The sequence below is a fragment of the Mobula birostris genome, chromosome 3 (genome assembly GCF_030028105.1).
Source record: "Mobula birostris isolate sMobBir1 chromosome 3, sMobBir1.hap1, whole genome shotgun sequence".
In the NCBI taxonomy this organism is placed as follows: domain Eukaryota; kingdom Metazoa; phylum Chordata; class Chondrichthyes; order Myliobatiformes; family Myliobatidae; genus Mobula; species Mobula birostris.
The window spans coordinates 149464182-149483477 of record NC_092372.1 but is presented as its reverse complement, the minus strand read 5'-3'; the positions used below and the strand labels follow the sequence as shown (position 1 = coordinate 149483477).

The 19296-nt window shown below is 42.4% G+C and overlaps 1 long non-coding RNA gene across 1 annotated transcript in view; it reads left to right on the top strand.

The window, feature by feature from the left end:
- The window catches only part of LOC140194734 (uncharacterized), a 34594-nt gene extending 17417 nt beyond the window's left edge, over nt 1-17177 (top strand). Inside the window, exon 3 of the long non-coding RNA XR_011885278.1 lies at nt 16755-17177. This is a non-coding gene — a long non-coding RNA (uncharacterized lncRNA). The remainder of the gene's footprint in view (nt 1-16754) is intronic.
- The last annotated feature ends 2119 nt before the right edge of the window (nt 17178-19296 follow it).

The window sequence follows — 19296 nt, the reverse complement described above, 5'->3', positions numbered from 1 at the left end:
AAATTGATTCCTTCATCTTCAGTTTCTGCGATAGATGAGTTGTTCATCTGCAACTCGTTGGTATGCTTGAAAGGGTAGTACCTCTGTTTGGTAATCCTTTATAGTTAGTCAATATTTTGTAACTCAGAAATCTTTTATACACCAAAACTGAGTGTTAAATGTCTGTTAAGAACTATTTGTCTAAGTTTAAACATAGATCTTAAAAAAATGATGCTTTCACATAAGTTTCCAGCATTTTCTCCATTCTCTTCAGTTCCCTTGTTGTTCAAATTCCTTTCAATCTCCAACTTGCATATATTAAGTAGTCCTGAAGAAGGGTCTTGGCTCAAAACATCAACTGTTTACTCATTTCCATAGATGTTGCCGGACCTGTTGAGTTCCTCCAGCATTTTGTAAGTGTTGCTTTAAATAACTGTGGCTCCCCGGCTCTTTGGGGTAGAAACTTCCAAAGGTTCTCAACCCAAAGAAAGTCCTCTTCACCACTGTCTGAAATTGGAGGTCCTTCATTCGTAAACTCTGTACCCCTTCATTACTGGAATCAGCTAGGGGAACATTGTCTGCACTATCTCAATTGTTAGCATATCCTGTGTTAAATACAGTCTGTACTCTATATTCCAGTACAGTCTTACTACTGTCCAACAAAACTGCATCAACATTTCCTTACTTTAACATTCTGTAGCCCTTGCAATAAAAGCAAACATTACTTTAGCCTTCCTAATCACTTTCTCTGACAAGCTAGTATTTTGTCTTCATGTACTTGAAACCCTTATCCCTTTATACCACTATATTTTGCAGTCTGCCTCTATTTAAGTATTCATTCATTTTTCTGTTCTTTCTTCCTAAGTGAATAAGCTCACATTTTACCACATTATACTGTATCTGCCAACTTCTTTAGAAAGAAACTTCTAATCAGGTCATCCTCAATGATAATGTTAAATTGATAACTTCTTATTCATGACTTCCCAAATGGAGAAACTAATCTTTTCTCATTAGTTTGTCTATTACACTGTTCTCTACTCAATGGAAATTGTTACAGAAACACAAGCCTACTTAGTATAGTTTCCCCTTTTGATAACAATATTTCCACATCTCTCTGGAGCAAATTCTTTCAAATCCATGCAATTTTAATACTCTTTCCACAACAGGTTACAGCTCTCTTGCAGTCACCTAAACACTAGGGTCACTTTGCCAAACATTGAGTCAGCAAGTGTGAAGCTGAGTTGCTGATAGTTTGTCAGTATCTGCTTTACTCTTTGACCTTGTCCACCTGCATTGTTTGTGTGAAGTTCAATTCTTCATCCCTCATTGAGACACCTTACTGCCTTCTGGAACCAACAGTAAGTTCAAAGAAATCAGGTAATGATAAACAAGAGAAATTCTATGGATGGTGGAAATCCAAAGCAACATACACAAAATGCAGGAGGAACTCAGCAGGTCAGGCAGCATCTATGGAAAAGAGTAAACAGTCGACATTTTGGGCTGAGACCCTTCTTCAGGACTTGAATGAAAGGGGAAAGATGCCTGAAAAAAAGTGGGGGGGGGGGGAGTGATGGAAGGTGAATAGCTGAATTACCAAGGGTATGAGAAGAAAAAATCTGATAGGAGAGAAGAGTGGACAATAGGAGAAAGGGAAGGGTGAAGGGACATAGGGGGAAGTAACAGGCAGGTGAGAGGAAGTGAAAGGTAATGATTCCACTTCTTTTGTTAATGCCATCTCTAGATTCTCACTGTAAAGCAGCCATCTTAATCAAAAGCTCCACTCAACCCTAAGCATTCTTCCTTCTTCCACCTCCCACCTCCCATCAGGTGGAAGGAAGATGTAAAAATCTGAAGGCATGTGCCACCAGGCTCTAACAGATTCTCTCCCACTGTTATAAGATAATAGAATGGTCCTCTAGTGGAATCAGGTGGACCCTTGGCATCACATTCCACCTCATCATGGCCTTGCACCTTGCTGCCTTTCTCTGTACTGTAGCACTTTAGCTGCATTCCGGTATAGCTTTTCCCTTGTCCTACCTCAGTGTGCTGATGTGATGAAATTATCTATATGAATGGCATGCCAAACAGCATTTTTCACTGTACCTGAGTACATGTGGCAATTTTACTTATTTATTTAGAAATACAGCACTTCTGACCCAATGAGCCCACATCGCCCAATCACCCATGTGATTAATTAACCTATTAACCCGTATGTCTTTGGAAAGTGGGAGGAAACCCATACAGCCTTGGGGATAACATTCAAACTCTTTAATAGACAGCAGTGGGAAATGAATCCAGGTTATAGTCACTGTAGTAGCATTATACCAACTACTACACTGGCATGCCATTCCTAATGCTAAACTAATTTACTGACCTTTCTCATCTTTGCTCCTCTCATTAATCTTCTTCTGACTTTTAAGCTTATTGTTCTCCATTGCAAATCTTCCTCTAGATTTTTTTTCCTTTAACCAATCTTCCTGTCTCCATTCCTGATTCTTAATTATTTACCTCAATATGATCTTCAAGTTGTGATGAAAATCAGTAACTTATTTGAAAATGAGCATTGGTTCAAAAATTTAGCTCTGGGAAGAACTCTTGACACTTAATGTCTGGACAGAAAACAACTATTCAGCGGAACTTCTTGTAAATGTCCTTTAGTCAATTTGTATCTGCAGAGCCACATTCATTTTACTTCAAGGAGTTTCAGATTTTACAGCACATAGAGATGAAAAGGTTTTTTGAAAGAGCTCATTGCAGATCAGCCATACTGCACAGAGATTCTTCCAATACTTCCCCAAAGAGCTTAATTACATCTAACTCTGAACAGACCGTGCTATTTTTCATTTATTCATCTATATTTATTTAAGTCAGTTAAATTTCCATATAACCATATAACAATTACAGCACGGAAACAGGCCATCTCGGCCCTTCTAGTCCGTGCCAAACTCTTACTCTCACCTAGTCCCACCAACTTGTACTCAGCCCATAACACTCCATTCCTTTCCTGTCCATATAGCTGTCCAATTTAACTTTAAACGACAACATCGAACCTGCCTCAACCACTTCTGCTGGAAGCTCATTCCGCACAGCTACCACTCTCTGAGTAAAGAAGTTTCCCCTCATGTCACCCCTAAACTTTTGCCCTTTAACTCTGAACTCATGTCCTCTTGTTTGAATCTCCCCCACTCTCAATGGAAAAACCCTATCCACGTCAACTTTATCTATTCCCCTCATAATTTTAAAGACCTCTATCAAGTCCCCCTCAAACTTCTATGCTCCAAAGAATAAAGACCCAACTTGTTCAACCTTTCTCTGTAACTTAGGTGATGAAACCCAGGTAACATTCTGGCAAATCTTCTCTGTACCCTCTCTATTTTGTTGACATCTTTCCTATAATTTGGTGACCAAAACTGTACACAATACTCCAAATTTGGCCTCACCAATGCCTTGTACAATTTCAACATTACATCCCAACTCCTATACTCAATGCTCTGATTTATAAAGGCCAGCATATCAAAAGCTTTTTCCCTGAAGGTTGCTTTCATCATTATTCTTCTGGGCTACAGTTGATGAGATTTTGTTTCTCACCTTTTCTAAAAAAAAAGAGAGCAAAATCTGGAAATCCCTAGTCTTCCAACTTCATACTTAGAGTGTGGAAGATTGTCGTCAGCAATTCCACAGTTTATATCATTGCTTGCTTCAGAACTAAAACTGGACAGGATGACCTTGATGTTGTGAGCACAGTCAGACTAATGCATGTTTCCTTTTGCCAGAGGGTGGTGAATCTGTGGAAGTCACTGCCACAGGTGGCAGTGGAGGCCAACTCATTGAGAATATTTAAAATAGAGATTTAATTTCTACACACCATTCTCCTTCACAGAAAAGACATTTCCCATTCATACCTTAAGCAGTCACTCACTGCTCTACTGACACTCTATAACTGCGGTGTTTACCACCTCTAAAACTGACCCTGCAGTAATTCACTTAGACTGCTCTGACAGCATTTGCCAAACTCACAATCTTTACCATCATGGGAATACCAGTGCTTGCAGGCATCCTTCCAAGTTGCAAAATTACTGGCCTCTGTTTCTGTTCTAAATCCTGGAACTCCCTACTCAATAGTATTGTTGACGTGCTTTCGCAAGCAGGACCTCATTATCTTCCTCAGGGCAATTGGGCATGAGCATTGAATCCTTGTCAGCATTACCCATGCTCATAGAAATAAAATAAACACTGAACATTTCTGAGGCCTAAAGAGGAAATGGAGGCAAAGAGACAAATGGGAGGATTTAGTGGAGCTCATTCTTACCAACTCACTGGTGGTGACTGATAGAAAATCTTGGTCAACACATAAATGGAGATAGAAAGCTTAGCATGCAACCAACACATGATCCAATAATTAGGGCCCGATTAGTAGCTGTTTGCTTCTTGTCAAATTAATTCTTATCTTGTATCTTTTCTGTGCTAAATTGCCATCACTATTTCGGTTTATAGTGAATTTTTTTTAAAGATGGAAGTCATATAAGACAAAGTACTGTGATGACTGGACACAGACAAGTGTATTGATGATGAAGCTGGTCTGCTGTGACCAGTCATTTAGTTTGTTAAACCAGAGACTGAAGGAGATTGGGGTAAGCGAGGTTCCCTCCCACCCCCCATCTTAACTGAATTTTACAGGAGCACGATTGAGCATCCTGACGAGCTGCATCTCCATCTAGTATGGGAGCAGCAGAGCATTGGACCAGAATTCCCTACAAAGGACTGTGAGAACAACTGAGAGGATCATAGGGATCTCCCTATCACCCATTGTGAACATTTATCAGGAACTCAGGGCCCTTAGTATTATTAAAGATCCCACCCATCCATCTAGCTTCCTCTCTGACTTTCTACTATCAGGCAGGAGACTCCAATGCGTAAAAACAAAAGCAGTCAGGATGAGAAGCAATTTCTTCCCTCAGTCCCTTAGGCTTCTGAGCTCCCAGCCACATCACACTCAAAGTGTCACTGCTTAATCTGTTCTGTATCTTACAATATTTAATTTATACAATTTACTTTGTTTATTTATACATAATTCATCTGTAGATTTCATCCTTACTTTCCAAAGTTGTTGCGTGTTATTTGTACTACTGTGTTTTACAACTATGTTGGGAGAAACGTTGTCTCGTTTGACGGTATACTTGTATATAGTTGTAACAATAGACTTAACTTGACCAGTTGGTTGGTGTACTGAACAAGTCACCTACATTTTTGTTTGTTACCGCCATTGTGGTAAGTATGTAATGTGTGCATGTAATATACTGACATAGTTCCATACATGACACGTGGTCAGCTGTAATAGTGTCGGCACATGATCTGAAGCTTTGTGTGTCATACAAAGATACAGCACAGAAGGAGGGCATTTGGCACATCATATCTATTGCAATCATCAGTTGATGATTTGTTTATTGTTGTCATGTGCACTGAGATGCACTGAAATCTTTCTTTTCCTTGCCATCTGGACAGATCTTTTTAAAACATAAGTACATCAATATAGAAGGGTACCACCAAGGACAGTCTTCTCACGGTCCAACCAAAAGCCTTGGCTGAACACAGAGGGGTGCTGCCTGTTAAAAGCCTGGGATGCTGCCTTCAAGTCTGGAGATGGAACAGTTCTCAGAGCAGCTGGGAGGAACCTCATCTTAGACATTAGAAGGGTAGAGACCAAACTATGGACAAAAAAATTCAGAAACACCTGTCCGTTAATGAGCACCAGCATATGTGGCTGGGTATCAATAGTATTACTGACAACAGTGTCAACTGTACCACTGAGGCGTCCCTCACTGATGCTCTGAACAAATTTAATGCATACCTCAAGGAATGCAACACAATGCCAGCCACATATGCTGCACCACTTCCAGGTGAGCAGCCACAATCTGTAATAGCATCAGATGTGAGAAGGACTCTGCAGAGATTCAAGCCCCATAAGGCCACCAGCCCAGACAACATCTCAGGCAGAGTACCCAGGGAATGTGCATACCAGTTGACTGATATTTTCCCGAACATCTTCAACACTTCATTCATCCATGCTACTGTCCCGACATGCTTCAAATCAGCCTATATCATCCCTGTACCAATGATAAATCCCTACAGCTTCAGAACTGGACATTCACCACTCGGTGGCATTGATGCCAATCATCGTGAAGTGCATTGAGCCACAGGTAATTGGATACATCAGAAACTCCATTTCTGCCACACTGAATATTCATGGATATGCTTACTGATAGAACTGTCCTGCAGCAGATACCATAGCATCTGTCACCCACCTGGCCCTGACAAACCTAGAAAACAAGGACACTTGCATTAGAATGCTGTTTCTGGATTTCAGTTCTGTATTGTCCCATAGGCCTTGTGAACAAGCTCCTACTCCTTGGTGTAATACTTCACTGTGCAGCTGAGGGTTGGTCGTCCTAAGTTTGCCATGGACATGACAGAGATGGGACTCCAACAGCAATCAGATGGCCTACAGAGAGGAGGTGGAAGAGCTTAAGCCCTGGTGCCAGGCAAATAACCTCTTCCTCAATGTCAACAAGACAAAGGAGGTAGTTGTCAACTTCAGGAAAACCAGCCCTACTCACATCCCTCTTTATACCGGTGGCACGGCGGTGGAATGTGTGCTCAGTTTCAAACTCCTGTGAGTGCACATCTCCCATCATGTCTCATGGCCCTAGAACACATCCTCCACAGTCACCAATGCCTCTGCTCTCTGAGGAAGCTGAAGAAAGCTGGTCTGTAAACACCAATAGTCACAGCCTTCTACAGATGTGCAGTGCAGAGCATCCTGACATGCTGCATCACTGCGTAATTCAGAAACTGCACTGCGGCAGACAAGCGGGCTCTACAAAAGGTGGTTAAAACTGCCCAATGCATCACCAGCACCAGCCTACCAATCATCAAGGACATATACGCAGAAAGGTACTGGAAAAAGACCAGCAATATCACAAAGGATCACACCTACCCTGCTCATGGACTGCTTGTCCCACTTCACAGTATCCACTCTAGGACCATGAGACTCAAAAACAGCTACTTCCCCCAAGCTGTCAGGCTAATCAACTCCTTCACCCACTGACCTACCCCACACCACTACATACACATCACCTGGCATCACTTTTATGTATATACAATCAGTCTGTGTAAATGACAGATACTTGTACATTGTGTTTTATAGAATTGCTTGTATATATATGTTTATTATAGAGTCATAGAAAAGTACAGCACAAAAGCAGGTCCTTCAACCCGTGCCGAAGTCTATTGACCTGCTCCAGGACCATAGCTTTCCATACCCCTTCCATCCATGTACCTATCCAAACTTCTCTTAAACATTGAAATCAAGCTGGCAAACACCACGTGTGTTCCTGGCAGCTCGTTCCACACTCTCACGACGTTCTGAGTGAAGAGGTTTCCTCTCATGTTGTCCTTGAACTTTTCACTTTTCGCCCTTAACTCATGACCTCTAATTGTAGTTCTACCCAACCTCAGTGGAAAAAAACCTGCTTGTGTTTGCCCTATCTCTACCCGTTGTAATTTTGTATACCCCTGTCAAAGGTTTTGGTTTTTTTCTATTGCGCGCTATATGCTTATTCCATTTTTTAATGCTGCATCAGATCCAGAGTAACAATCATTTTGTTTTCCTTTACACTCATGTACTGAAGAATGACAATATCCAATCTTGAATTTTGAATCTTGTAGATATAAACATTGGTGAGGGTCAAGTGGAACATGTTGATTTTCTTCAGCCTTCTAAGGAAGCAGGGGCACTGGTGTACTTTGGTTGGACCAGGACGAATTGCTAGTGATATTTAAACCTTGTGTGGCGCGTGGCCAAGTGGTTAAGGCATCGGTCTAGTGATCTGAAGGTCGATAGTTCGAGCCTCAGCTGAGGCAGCGTGTTGTGTCCTTGAGCAAGGCATTAATCACACATTGCTCTGCGATGACACCGGTGCCAAGCTGTATGGATCCTAATGGCCTTCCCTTGGACAACATCGGTAGCGTGGAGAGGGGAGACTTGCAGCATGGGCAACTGCCGGTCTTCCATACAACCTTGCCTAGGCCTCAGTCAACATCAAAAATCGATGAACAGCTGAAGAAGATATTTAAACCTAGCAATCTGAGCATCTGAACCATCTCCTCCTGAGCACCATTGATACTTACAAACCCATTATCACTATTCCTACATTGATACTGTTTTTCATACTTCTCACATCCCTGTCAACTCCTCCTAGATTTTAACATTTACTTGCACACTGGAAGAAATTTACAGTGGCTGATGAAACCACCAAGGAGCACATTGGAATGCGGGAGGAAACTCCCATAGTCACAGGGAGAACATACAATCTCCACATGGACAGGACCGGAGGTTAACATTGAAACTGGGATCTTAGAGCTGTGTAGTAGCAGTTCTACTAACTGTGCCACTGTGCAGTACTGTGCTTTGATTCCTTAAGTTTACTTGTTGGCTTACTAGCTGCAGACCAGCAATATATACACTACCACCCAGGTTACACACCAGCAATCTACAAGAAACAAACACTGGAACCTACATGAAATAGCTATAACTAGAACAAGTTAAATCATGCCAGATATTCAGTAATGGTTTAAAATGCTGTCATTCATTAGGAATCAAAAGAGTGAGATTTTCTAAAATAATAAATTCTTGGCAGTCAGTGCATGGCCTCAGCATAATGTGGCCAAGATGAATGGTAATAATACTTGGCAATGTAGAACCTCATTTAGAAGTTAAGTGTAGTGCAGACAAAAGATCAGGAAGTTTCCCAATTAGCTCCTTCAGTTTCTGGGGCCTTCCCCTTCCCTTCCAGTCCTGAAATGGGTCTTGGCCTGATACATTGACTGTTTGTTCATTCCTATGAATGCAACCTGACCTGCTGAGTTCCTCCAGCATTTTGTATGTGTTGCTCTGGGTTTCCAGCATCTGCAGAATCTCTTGTGTTTATTCTTTCAGAATCTGTCATGTAGATTCTGTGCACACAGTGCTGGTGGCTAAGGAGCTGGAAGTATTAGTAGTATGTGAAATGGAACTGACACATAGATGAATTGGACAATCTCTTTGCATATTGCATTTGATGATCTGCATTCTACATCCAACCATTCCAAGCTGGGCTTCAATCCAACCCTCATTAGAGACCTTGCTTTTTATAAATTCAACTTGCATTGCAGAGCTTACTTCATTATGGTATAATGCACCAGAAATTCAATTAGTCTCTGGAACAATCAGCTATTTTCCTTACACAGTAACACAAAACTGGCTAGATGCAGGAAGATTGTTCCCGATGTTGGGGAAGTCCAGAACGAGGGGCCACAGTTTGAGGATAGAGGGGAAGCCTTTTAGGACCGAGATTAGGAAAAACTTCTTCACACAGAGAGTGGTGAAACTGTGGAATTCTCTGCCACAGGAAACAGTTGAGGCCAGTTCATTGGCTATATTTAAGAGGGAGTTAGATATGGCCCTTGTGGCTACGGGGGTCAGGGAGTATGGAGGGAAGGCTGGGGCGGGGTTCTGAGTTGGATGATCAGCCATGATCATAATAAATGGCGGTGCAGACTCGAAGGGCCGAATGGCCTACTCTTGCACCTATTTTCTATGTTTCTATGTTTCTAAGAAGCTGGCAGGATGGATTCCTGCCACTCCTGCCCTACTTAGGAATGTTTTTAAAGATGGGCAATTTTGTGTAAGGCAAAATACTACCTTCAGTAGGTTTTCAATAGCTTTAGTGGTCAGACCTCCTGCTATAGCCAGCTTGCTTTCTCTTTAATTCTCACTATTTAGAGAAGTTTGTATGTAATTGTGCTCAAGGTAAAATAATTAATAAATTCATAAGCAGAAGTAATCACAGGACATAAGTGAGCAGCACAAAAGAAAAAAAAACTGAGTGTCCAATAAAATGGAGATTTCAGGACTTCTGTAATTAATATCTCAGTCTTGGATATGGGAAGTCCCTTGCTTATGACAGGATTCTGTTCCTGAAAATTGTTTGCTAATAATCCAGAACTGAACCAATACGGCACGTAGGAGAGGGTCACAGAAAAAGTTGTGGCGGGTGAGCGTACAGGCACAAAAAGAGCAGCAGAGAAGCCACCAACTGCCCTCAACAAATCAGGGCTTCTTCCTGCCCTGCCTGACTCAATTACACCCCTCTCCCCATTTTTGCAGCTCACAGGGAGGTTGGGTGATGATGGACAGAAAATGCACACAGAACTGTCCTGCTCCCACTGGGCAGATGATAACAGCAGTAACAGACTCCCCAAACACTTCCTAGCAGCAGCCATGAGCTGCTTTACAATGTTCAGCACAGGATCAGGAAGAGGGTCTTTGGGCACATCCTAAACACTAGCAGGAAGGACAGCAGAGCAGCAATGGCTGGAGTTTGTGCGAAAAATGAGGGAAGTGCAAGACAGATATATTCCAAATAAGAAGAAATTCTCAAATGGAAGAAGAACACTAGTATGGCTGACAAGTGAAGTCAGAGCCAAAGTAAAAGCAAAAGAGAGGGCATACAAGGAAACCAAAGCTACTGGGAAGATATAGGATTGGGAAGCTTTTAAAGACTTACAGAAGAAAACTAAGAAGGTCAACTAAGAAGGAAAAGATGAATTATGAAAGGAAGGTGGCGACTAATATCAAAGAAGATACAAAAAGATTTTTTAAGTATATGTAAGGTAAAAGAGAGTAGATATAGGACCAATAGAAAATGATGCTGGAAATATTGTAATGAGAGATGCAGAGATGGCAGAGGAACTGAATATGTATTTTGCATCAGTCTTCACAGTGGAAGGCACCTGCAGTATACTGGATATTCAAGAGTATCAGAGAAGTAAGGTTTGTGCAGTGAAAATTACGACTGAGAAGGTGTTCAGAAAGCTTAATGGTCTGAGGGTGAATAAATGTCCTGTACCTGATAGAATGCACCCTTGGGTTCTGAAAGAAGTAGCTGGAGAGATTATGGAGGCATTAACAATGATATTTCAAGAATCGATAGATACTGGTATTGTACTGGATGACTGGAAAATTGCAAAGGTTACTCCACTATTTAAGAAGGGTGGGAGGCAGCATAAAAGAAACTAGAGACCTGTTAGCCTGTCATCAGTGGTTGGTAAGTTGTTGAAATTGATTGTTAAGTATGAGATTACGGAGTACCTGGAGGCACATGACAAGATAGGCCAAAGCGAGTATGGTTTCCTGAAAGGAAATTCGTACCTGACTAACCTACTGCAATTTTTTGAGGAAATTACAAGCAGGGTAGACAAAGGAGATGCAGTAGATGTAGTATACTTGGATTTTCAGAAGGCCTTTGACAAGGTGCCACACATGAGGCTGCTTAGCAAGATAAGAGCCCATGGAATTACAGGGAAGTTACTAGCATGTGTGGAGCATTGGCTGATCGGCAGAAAACAGAAAGTGGGAATAAAGGGATCCTATTCTGGCTTGCTGCCAGTTACCTGTGGAGTTTCACAGGGGTTGGTGTTGGAACAGCTGCTTTTTACAATGTATGTCAATGATTTGGACTATGGGTTTAATGGATTTGTGGCTAAATTTGCCAATGATACAAAGATAGGTGGAGGAGTAGGTAGCATTGAAGAAACAGAGAGCCTGCAGAGAGACTTAGACAGTTTAGGGGAATGGGCAAAGAAGTGACAAATGAAATACAATGTTGGAAAGTGTATGATCATGCAGTTTGGTGGAAGAAATAAACGGGCAGACTATTATTTAGATGGGGAGAGAATTCAAAATGCAGAGATGCAAAAGGACTTGGGAGTCCTTGTGCAGGATACCCTAAAGGTTAACCTCCAGTAACCTCTAGGTTAACTTCCAGGTTGAGTCACTGGTGAAGAAGGCGAATGCAATGTTGGTATTCATTGCTAGAGGTATAGAATATAAGAACAGGGATGTGATGTTGAGGCTCTATAAGGCACTTGTGAGACCACACTTGGAGTATTGTGTGAAGTTTTGGGCTCCTTATTTTAGAAAGTATATACTGACATTGGAGAGGGTTCAGAGAAGATTCATGAGAATGATTCCAGGAATGAAAGGGTTACTATATGAAGAACGTCTGGCAGCTCTTGGGCTGTATTCCCTGGAGTCCTGGAGAATGAGGGGGGATCTCATAGAAATATTCCAAATGTTATAAGGCTTGAAGAGATTAGATATGACAAAGTTATTTCCCATGGTAGGGGAGTCCAGGACAAGAAGGCACAACTTCAGGATAGAAGGACGTCCATTTAGAGTTACTTTAGTCAGAGGGTGGTAAATCTGTGGAATTTGTTGCCAAGAGCAGCAGTGGAAGCCAAGTCATTGGGTTCATTTAAGGCAGAGATAGATAGGTTGTTGATTAGCCAGGGCATCAAAGGGTATAGGGACAAGGCAGGGGAGTGGGGATGACTGGAAGAATTGGATCAGCCCACGATTGAATGGCGGAGCAGATCCAATGGGCTGAATGGCCTACTTCTGCTCCTATATCTTATGGTCTATGGTCTAAACACGAGAGAATCTGCAGTTGTTGGAAATCATAAACAATGCACACACACAAAATGCTGGAGGCAGCATCCATGGAGGGACTAAGCAGTCAACATTTTGGGCTGAGACCCTTCATGATGGCCCTCCATAGATGCTGCCAGACTTGCTGAGTTCCTCCAATATTTTGTGTGGGTTGGGCACAAGTCTTTGAAGAAATAGACTTAGAAATTACTGATGAAGTCAAATAGCAAAAAGTAAGATATACTGTGGCCCAACACAGTACTTCTGTATAAAAAAAATGTTTTCTGGAGAAATTGAAGTTAGGTGTCCTGCTTGGTACATGATTTCTTTTGAGTCGCTTAAAAAGCCACCACAGAAAATTAAGTCTGGTTATCAGCAGTGTAAACTGAATGAGGAATTCTAATCACCACCCACCAACATCTCTGGTGCAGATAAGGAACAACAGAAATTCTAGCATCTCATTCTTCCAACAAGTATTGTTGGAAATTTTAAAATATCATATGTTCTTCATTTGGTTTCTTTTCTATTTCACTTACGCTTAGTTTAATCATTTTTCCTCTATCCCTTTGTGTTTCTGATTTAAAACTAATTTACTCTTTATTCCTCAAACCTGAAAAAAATGTTTGAAGACATGCAGGAGTTTAGAATGTGCATGATTTAAAGACATGAAGGAACCATCGCTGAGGCACCAGATTTCTCTTTGTGCTGTTATCAGTTTGCACCTCCGACATTATCCAGTTGATGGTGCAAGATCGTATCTAAGAATGCCAGCTGCAAGAAGACTTGTGAATGCAGATTTGGCTTGATGTACCTTCGTTTAGATGAGGACTTATTTTCATTCCACCCCCACCCTGATCAATATTTAGCAAGCGAGCAGATTGATTTCCTTCATGCTTGATAATAAATTCAGAGAAAAAGACTGCTCTGCAAAGGACCTTCTACTCTCTTTTAGCTGAGCTAGTGTTTTCAATAGATAAATAAGTGTGCGGTTTTTAACTGATATCTGTTCATTTAAAACACTTGCATTAAAGGAAAACTTCCACTTTTATTCTATTTGATTACAAAATAGTTATCTGAATTTACTAATATTTAGCAGACTAAAGTAAGTAACACCGGTTTAAGGTGGATCTACTGAAGGTGAGCGACAGCTTACTGGTCATTCAAACAACAGGAAATTTGACTAAAAACATTATTAATAACACCTTTTCTGAAGTAAATTGCGGTAAACTATAACCACAAACAATGAAGAAGTGAGCAGAGGCAAAGCTGGTTCGAGGACTGATCTATGGTGGTGCGTTGCCAAGTCGAAGGGTAATGTGTTCAAGATGGGGTCACAGATGGAGATGGTGCTGTCAGGGATGGAGTTGGAACGATCGATTCGGTGAGGAGGAGTCGAGGTGGAGGAGTTTCGATGGCCTACCCTGGGTGTGAGGTTGGATTACTCTAAGTGCTGAACTGAATTGGTGAGGTTGAGAAGGGTTTTGGGCTGGGCGTCCAGGTCTAGACCCAGAGCATACCGCTGCACCGCAGCCTGGGTCCTAGAGCAAGGCACCTGGGGTTCGGACAATTTAAATGCCAGGCCAGACAGACTGGATAGGCAGGGCGTCGAGAGTGGAGGCGAGGGTCAAGCCAATTTCTCTCCCTCTCCTGTGATGTTCACTCCTTTCTGCATGGTGCTGAGGCTGTGAGACTGCTTGAGCTGATGTGCTTTGTGTCTGCAAGCTTTGCGCCAAGTTGCCACTGTAAGATGATGAACTGAGACTGAGGCTTTGGGCCTACTCTGAATGCTCCAGGGATTCAGATCTATAGACACAATTTAGTTGTTTGCTTCTCTTGTTTGTGTGATTTGTGTTTTTTCTCTTTCTCTGTGCACTGGTTGCTGATCTTTCTGTTTTTTAATTAGGTTTTTCGGGTTTTTTGCTCTGCAGCTGCATGGAAGCAGGCAATTCTCAAGGTTGAATACTTTATACGTACTTTCACAATAAATGTGCTTTGAATACTTCGAATTAAGGTTCAAATCCCCTGTCTATTTAATTCAGTCAAAGTGGAGTTAGATTGAAATCTGTGAACAACTCACCACTGACTTGATCTGCAAATAGATACTCAGTGGCCACTTTATTAGGTACACACGTACATCTGCTTGTTAATGCAAATACCTAATCAGCCAATCATGTGGCAGAAGCTCAATGCATAAAAAACATTCAGATGTGGTCAAAAGGTTCAGTTGTTGTTCAGACTAAACATCAGAATGGGTAAGAAATATGCCCTAAATGACTTTGACCGCGAAATGATTATTGGCGCCAGGCAGCATAACATAGAAATATAGAAAACCTACAGCACAATACAGGCCCTTCGGCCCACAAAGCTGTGCCAAACATGCCCTTACCTGAGAAATTACCTAGGGTTACCCATAGCCCTCTATTTTTCTGAGCTCCATATACCTATCCAGGAGTCTCTTAAAAGACCCTATTGTATCTGCCTCCACCACCGTCGCCAGCAGCCCATTCCACGCACTCACCACTCTCTGCGTAAAAAACTTACCCCTGACACCTCCTCTGTACCTGCTTCCAAGCACCTTTAAACTGTGCCCTCTTGTGCTAGTCATTTCAGCCCTGGGAAAAAGCCTTTGACTACCCACATGATCAATGCCTCTCATCATCTTATACACCTCTATCAGGTCACCTTTCATCCTCCGTCGCTTCAAGGAAAAAAGGCCAAGTTCACTCAACCTATTCTCATAAGGCATGCTCCCCAAACCAGGTAACATCCTTGTAAATCTCCTCTGCACCCTTTCTATGGTTTCCACACCCTTCCTGTAGTGAAGTAACCAGAACTGAGCACAGGGTCCTACATAGCTGCAACATTACCTCTCGGCTCCTAAACTCAGTCCCATGATTGATGAAGGCCAGTGCACCATATGCCTTCTTAACCACAGAGTCAACCTGCACAGCAGCTTTGAGTGTCCTATGGACTCAGACCCCAAGATCCCTCTGATCCTCCACATTGTCAAGAGTCTAACCATTAACACTATATTCTGTCATCATATTTGACCTACCAAAATGAACCACCTCACACTTATCTGAGTTGAACTCCATCTGCCACTTCTCAGCCCTGTTTTGCATCCTATCAATGTCCTGCTGTAACCTCCGACAGCCCTCCACACCATCCACAACACCTCCAACCTTTGTCATCACGAAGAGTAGGGGGTCCCAGAACAGATTCCTGAGGCACACCACTGGTCACCGACCTCCATGCATAATATGACCCAGCTACAACCACTCTTTGCCTTCTGTGGGCAAGCCAATTCTGGATACACAAAGCAATTTCCCCTCGGATCCCATGCCTCCTTACTTTCTCAATAATCTCATGCTTCCTTACTTTCTCAATAGTGTAGTTTGCACATCCCAGAAACTGCTGATTTCCCAGGATTTTCAGGCACAATATTCCCTAGAAATTACAAAGAATGGTGCAAAAAATCAACATCTAGTGTGCGGCAGTTCTGTGGGTGAAAATACCTTGTTAATGAGAGAGCTCAGAGGAGAATAGCCAGATTGGTTCAAGCTGACAGAAAGGCGACATTAACTCATATTTACTGTGGTGTGCAGAAGAGTATTTCAGAACGGACAGCATGTCCAGCAACACACACAAGATGCTGGAGGAACTCTGCAGACCAGGCGGCATCTACGGAAGAAAAGTACAGCCTGAAACCCGTCAGCAGGAATGCTGAGTTCCTCCAGCATTTTCTGTATGTTGCTTGGATTTCCAGCATCTGCAGATTTTCTCATTTGGGCAGTGTGTCGAAGCTTGAAGTGGGCGGGTAACAGCAGCAGAAGACCAGGAGCGTACACTCAGTGCGTTTCATTAGGCGCGCCATGTAGCTAATATAGTGGCCACCGAGTGTAGTTGGAAAGAGGAAAACTCAAGAGATTCTGCAGGTGCTAGAGCTCTGAAGCAAATCAGAGAAAATGCTGCAGGAACACAGCAGATCAGACAGAATCGATGGAGGGAAACGACCCATCAAGATTTAAGGTGCTCATTCTTCAGTACACAAATGTAAAGGAGAACAAAATCATTGTTACTCCAGATCCGATGCAGCATTAGAAAAACACAATAAGCAAAAAAACCCACAATAAGTATAAATATAGTAGCAGCCCTATAAAACATGATGTACAAGTAGCTGTTGTGTTTCATAGGATTGATTTTATACTTATATTTATTGTGTTTTTAATGTTTTTATGTAAATTTTCAGGCCAAGACCCTTGATCAGGATTGGAAAGGAAAGAGTAAAAGCCTGAATACCCCTTCCACAAGCATCCAATCCCTCCACCATCGATGAAGAGTTGCAGCAGAGTGCATGGTCTACAAGATGTACAACAACACACCAAAGTTCCGAAGGCAGCACCTTCCAGACCCACAACCACTGCCATCTAGAAGGACGAGAACGGCAGATACCTGGGAACACCACCACTTGGAGATCCCCCTCCAAGTCACTCACCATCCTGACATGGAAGCATGTCACCATTTCTTCATTGTAGCCTGGTCAAAATCATGGAATTCCCTCCCTAATAGCACTGTGCCTACACGTCAAGGACTACAGCAGTTCAAGAAGGCAGCTTGTCACCATCTTCTCTTTTTTTTGCCGTGTGCCTGCGTGCAGCGAGTCTGTGCGTGTGCGTCTGCGCGTCAGTAATGATGGATTTTTCAGGGCTTTTGACAAGGTGAAGAGCGAGAGAGAGAGAGAGAGAGAGAGAGACTGTGTGGCGCACCACTCCTCACACAGACATTTTTGCAGTATTTTTGCCTTTGTTTTACAAGGTCGAGTTGCGGTCTCGACACTCAACCCAGCACGGATGGAAAGCATGCTCCGGGGCGGACCTGACTAATTTCGAACCCGGGAACCTCCGCTCCCGGGTCCCGCGCCAATGTCGTTGCGCCACCAACCAGCTCGTTATCACCACCTTCTCAAGGGCAGCTAGGGATAGGCAACGAAGGCTGGTTTAGCTGGCGACACCCACATCCTGTAAATGAATAAATAAAGATAGGTGGGTGCAGGTGAGGAATATAAGCTGACAGGTGATAGGTGCGTGGGAAGGTGGGTGCAGGTGAGGAATATAAGCTGACAGGTGATAGGTGCGTGGGAAGGTGGGTGCAGGTGAGGAATATAAGCTGACAGGTGATAGGTGCGTGGGAAGGTGGGTGCAGGTGAGGAATATAAGCTGCCAGGCGATAGATGCGTGGGAAGGTGGGTGCAGGTGAGGAATATAAGCTGACAGGTGATAGGTGCGTGGGAAGGTGGGTGCAGGTGAGGAATATAAGCTGACAGGTGATAGATGCGTGGGAAGGTGGGTGCAGGTGAGGAATATAAGCTGACAGGTGATAGGTGCGTGGGAAGGTGGGTGGTTAGGAAAGGGAGCTTGAAAGGGAATAATATGAGAGGCTGGGAGATGATAAGTGCAAGAGATTGAAGAAGAATTAATCAGATAGGAGAGGATAGTGAGCCATGGAATAATAAGAATGAGGTGGGGAGCAAGAAGGAGATGACAGGCAGGTCACAAGGCTGGGAGAGGGGAAGGAATGAGAGGGACTCTGGAATAAAGGAAATAAAGGGAGTGAGGAGAGGAAACAAAGGGAAGTCGTTCCCTGTCACTAGGTAAATCAATGCTTATGCCATTAAGTTGGAGACCACCTAGGTGGAATGTGAGGTGCTGCTCCTCTAACAGCTAACTGTCTGCAGGAGAAATAATCTCATGAACAAAATCAATGAGATGTCCAAGTAAGGCCAGTTTGACTTCATATACTATATCATCTTCCAACATCTCAGACTCATTTCAAGAATTTGGAAGGGTTTCTGTCAATGACATCAGGTTGAAGAAAAAGGGACTGGTACCATGGCATCTATGTTTGGAGAGTATTTTACTTGCCACCTATTTACATTCATTCTTAACCTGGTGTCTGTATGCTTGTGAATGGGTTATTGATTAATGTTAGAAGTGGGAATCCTGGGTAGGTATTCCTATGCTGGTCCAGTAGTTGGAAAGAATCAGCTATTGTGACAGTCTTGCCACAAGGTCACTTGTTAATATAACAGATTTAGATTTCATTCTTTTAAATACTCCTTTCTTTGGACCATTATATTGTAACTCAATGGAATCTCTATTCCACCTTGATCTAGCCTCTTTAATAATGCTTTAAAATCAATTCACATAATTTTTTTTATGAATCTCAATGGCAACTCTTTTCCTGTAGTTATTGGAAGTGAAGATGGGTTCATGCATAATTCACCAATGGAGGTCACATGTAGGGTAAAACTCTTTCATCAACAGTCACACATGACATTTTCATCATATTAGCAGGTGGCTTGTAAGCTATTACTATGGATGGAAAACAACAGGGTGTATAAATTTAAATTCTTATCAGCAGCAGCTAGATTTTTTGGGTTTTGTTTAAATGGAAGTGGTACCAATAGACTGTATTTGGCATACCAAATAAGGTTTAAATTATTTCTAACAATCATAGCTGAAGATTAATCATTCATGACACAGTGTTGTAACATTGGCATTACTGAAGTGCTTTCCAACCTCTAATAGATTTAGTCATCAAGAATAATAGTGAGATTTGAACTGAATGCTGTAAGCAAAATACTTGCCAGTTTGGAAAAAAAGGTTCTTGCTAGATGTTTATAAGCTCTTTTAAAATGCAAGGGGTGGTCGAGAGGTGGTGGGGGTGGGGGCTTGTGCCAACTGAGGTGCCTCCTATATTATCAAGCACAGTAAGGATGCATATGCATCCTC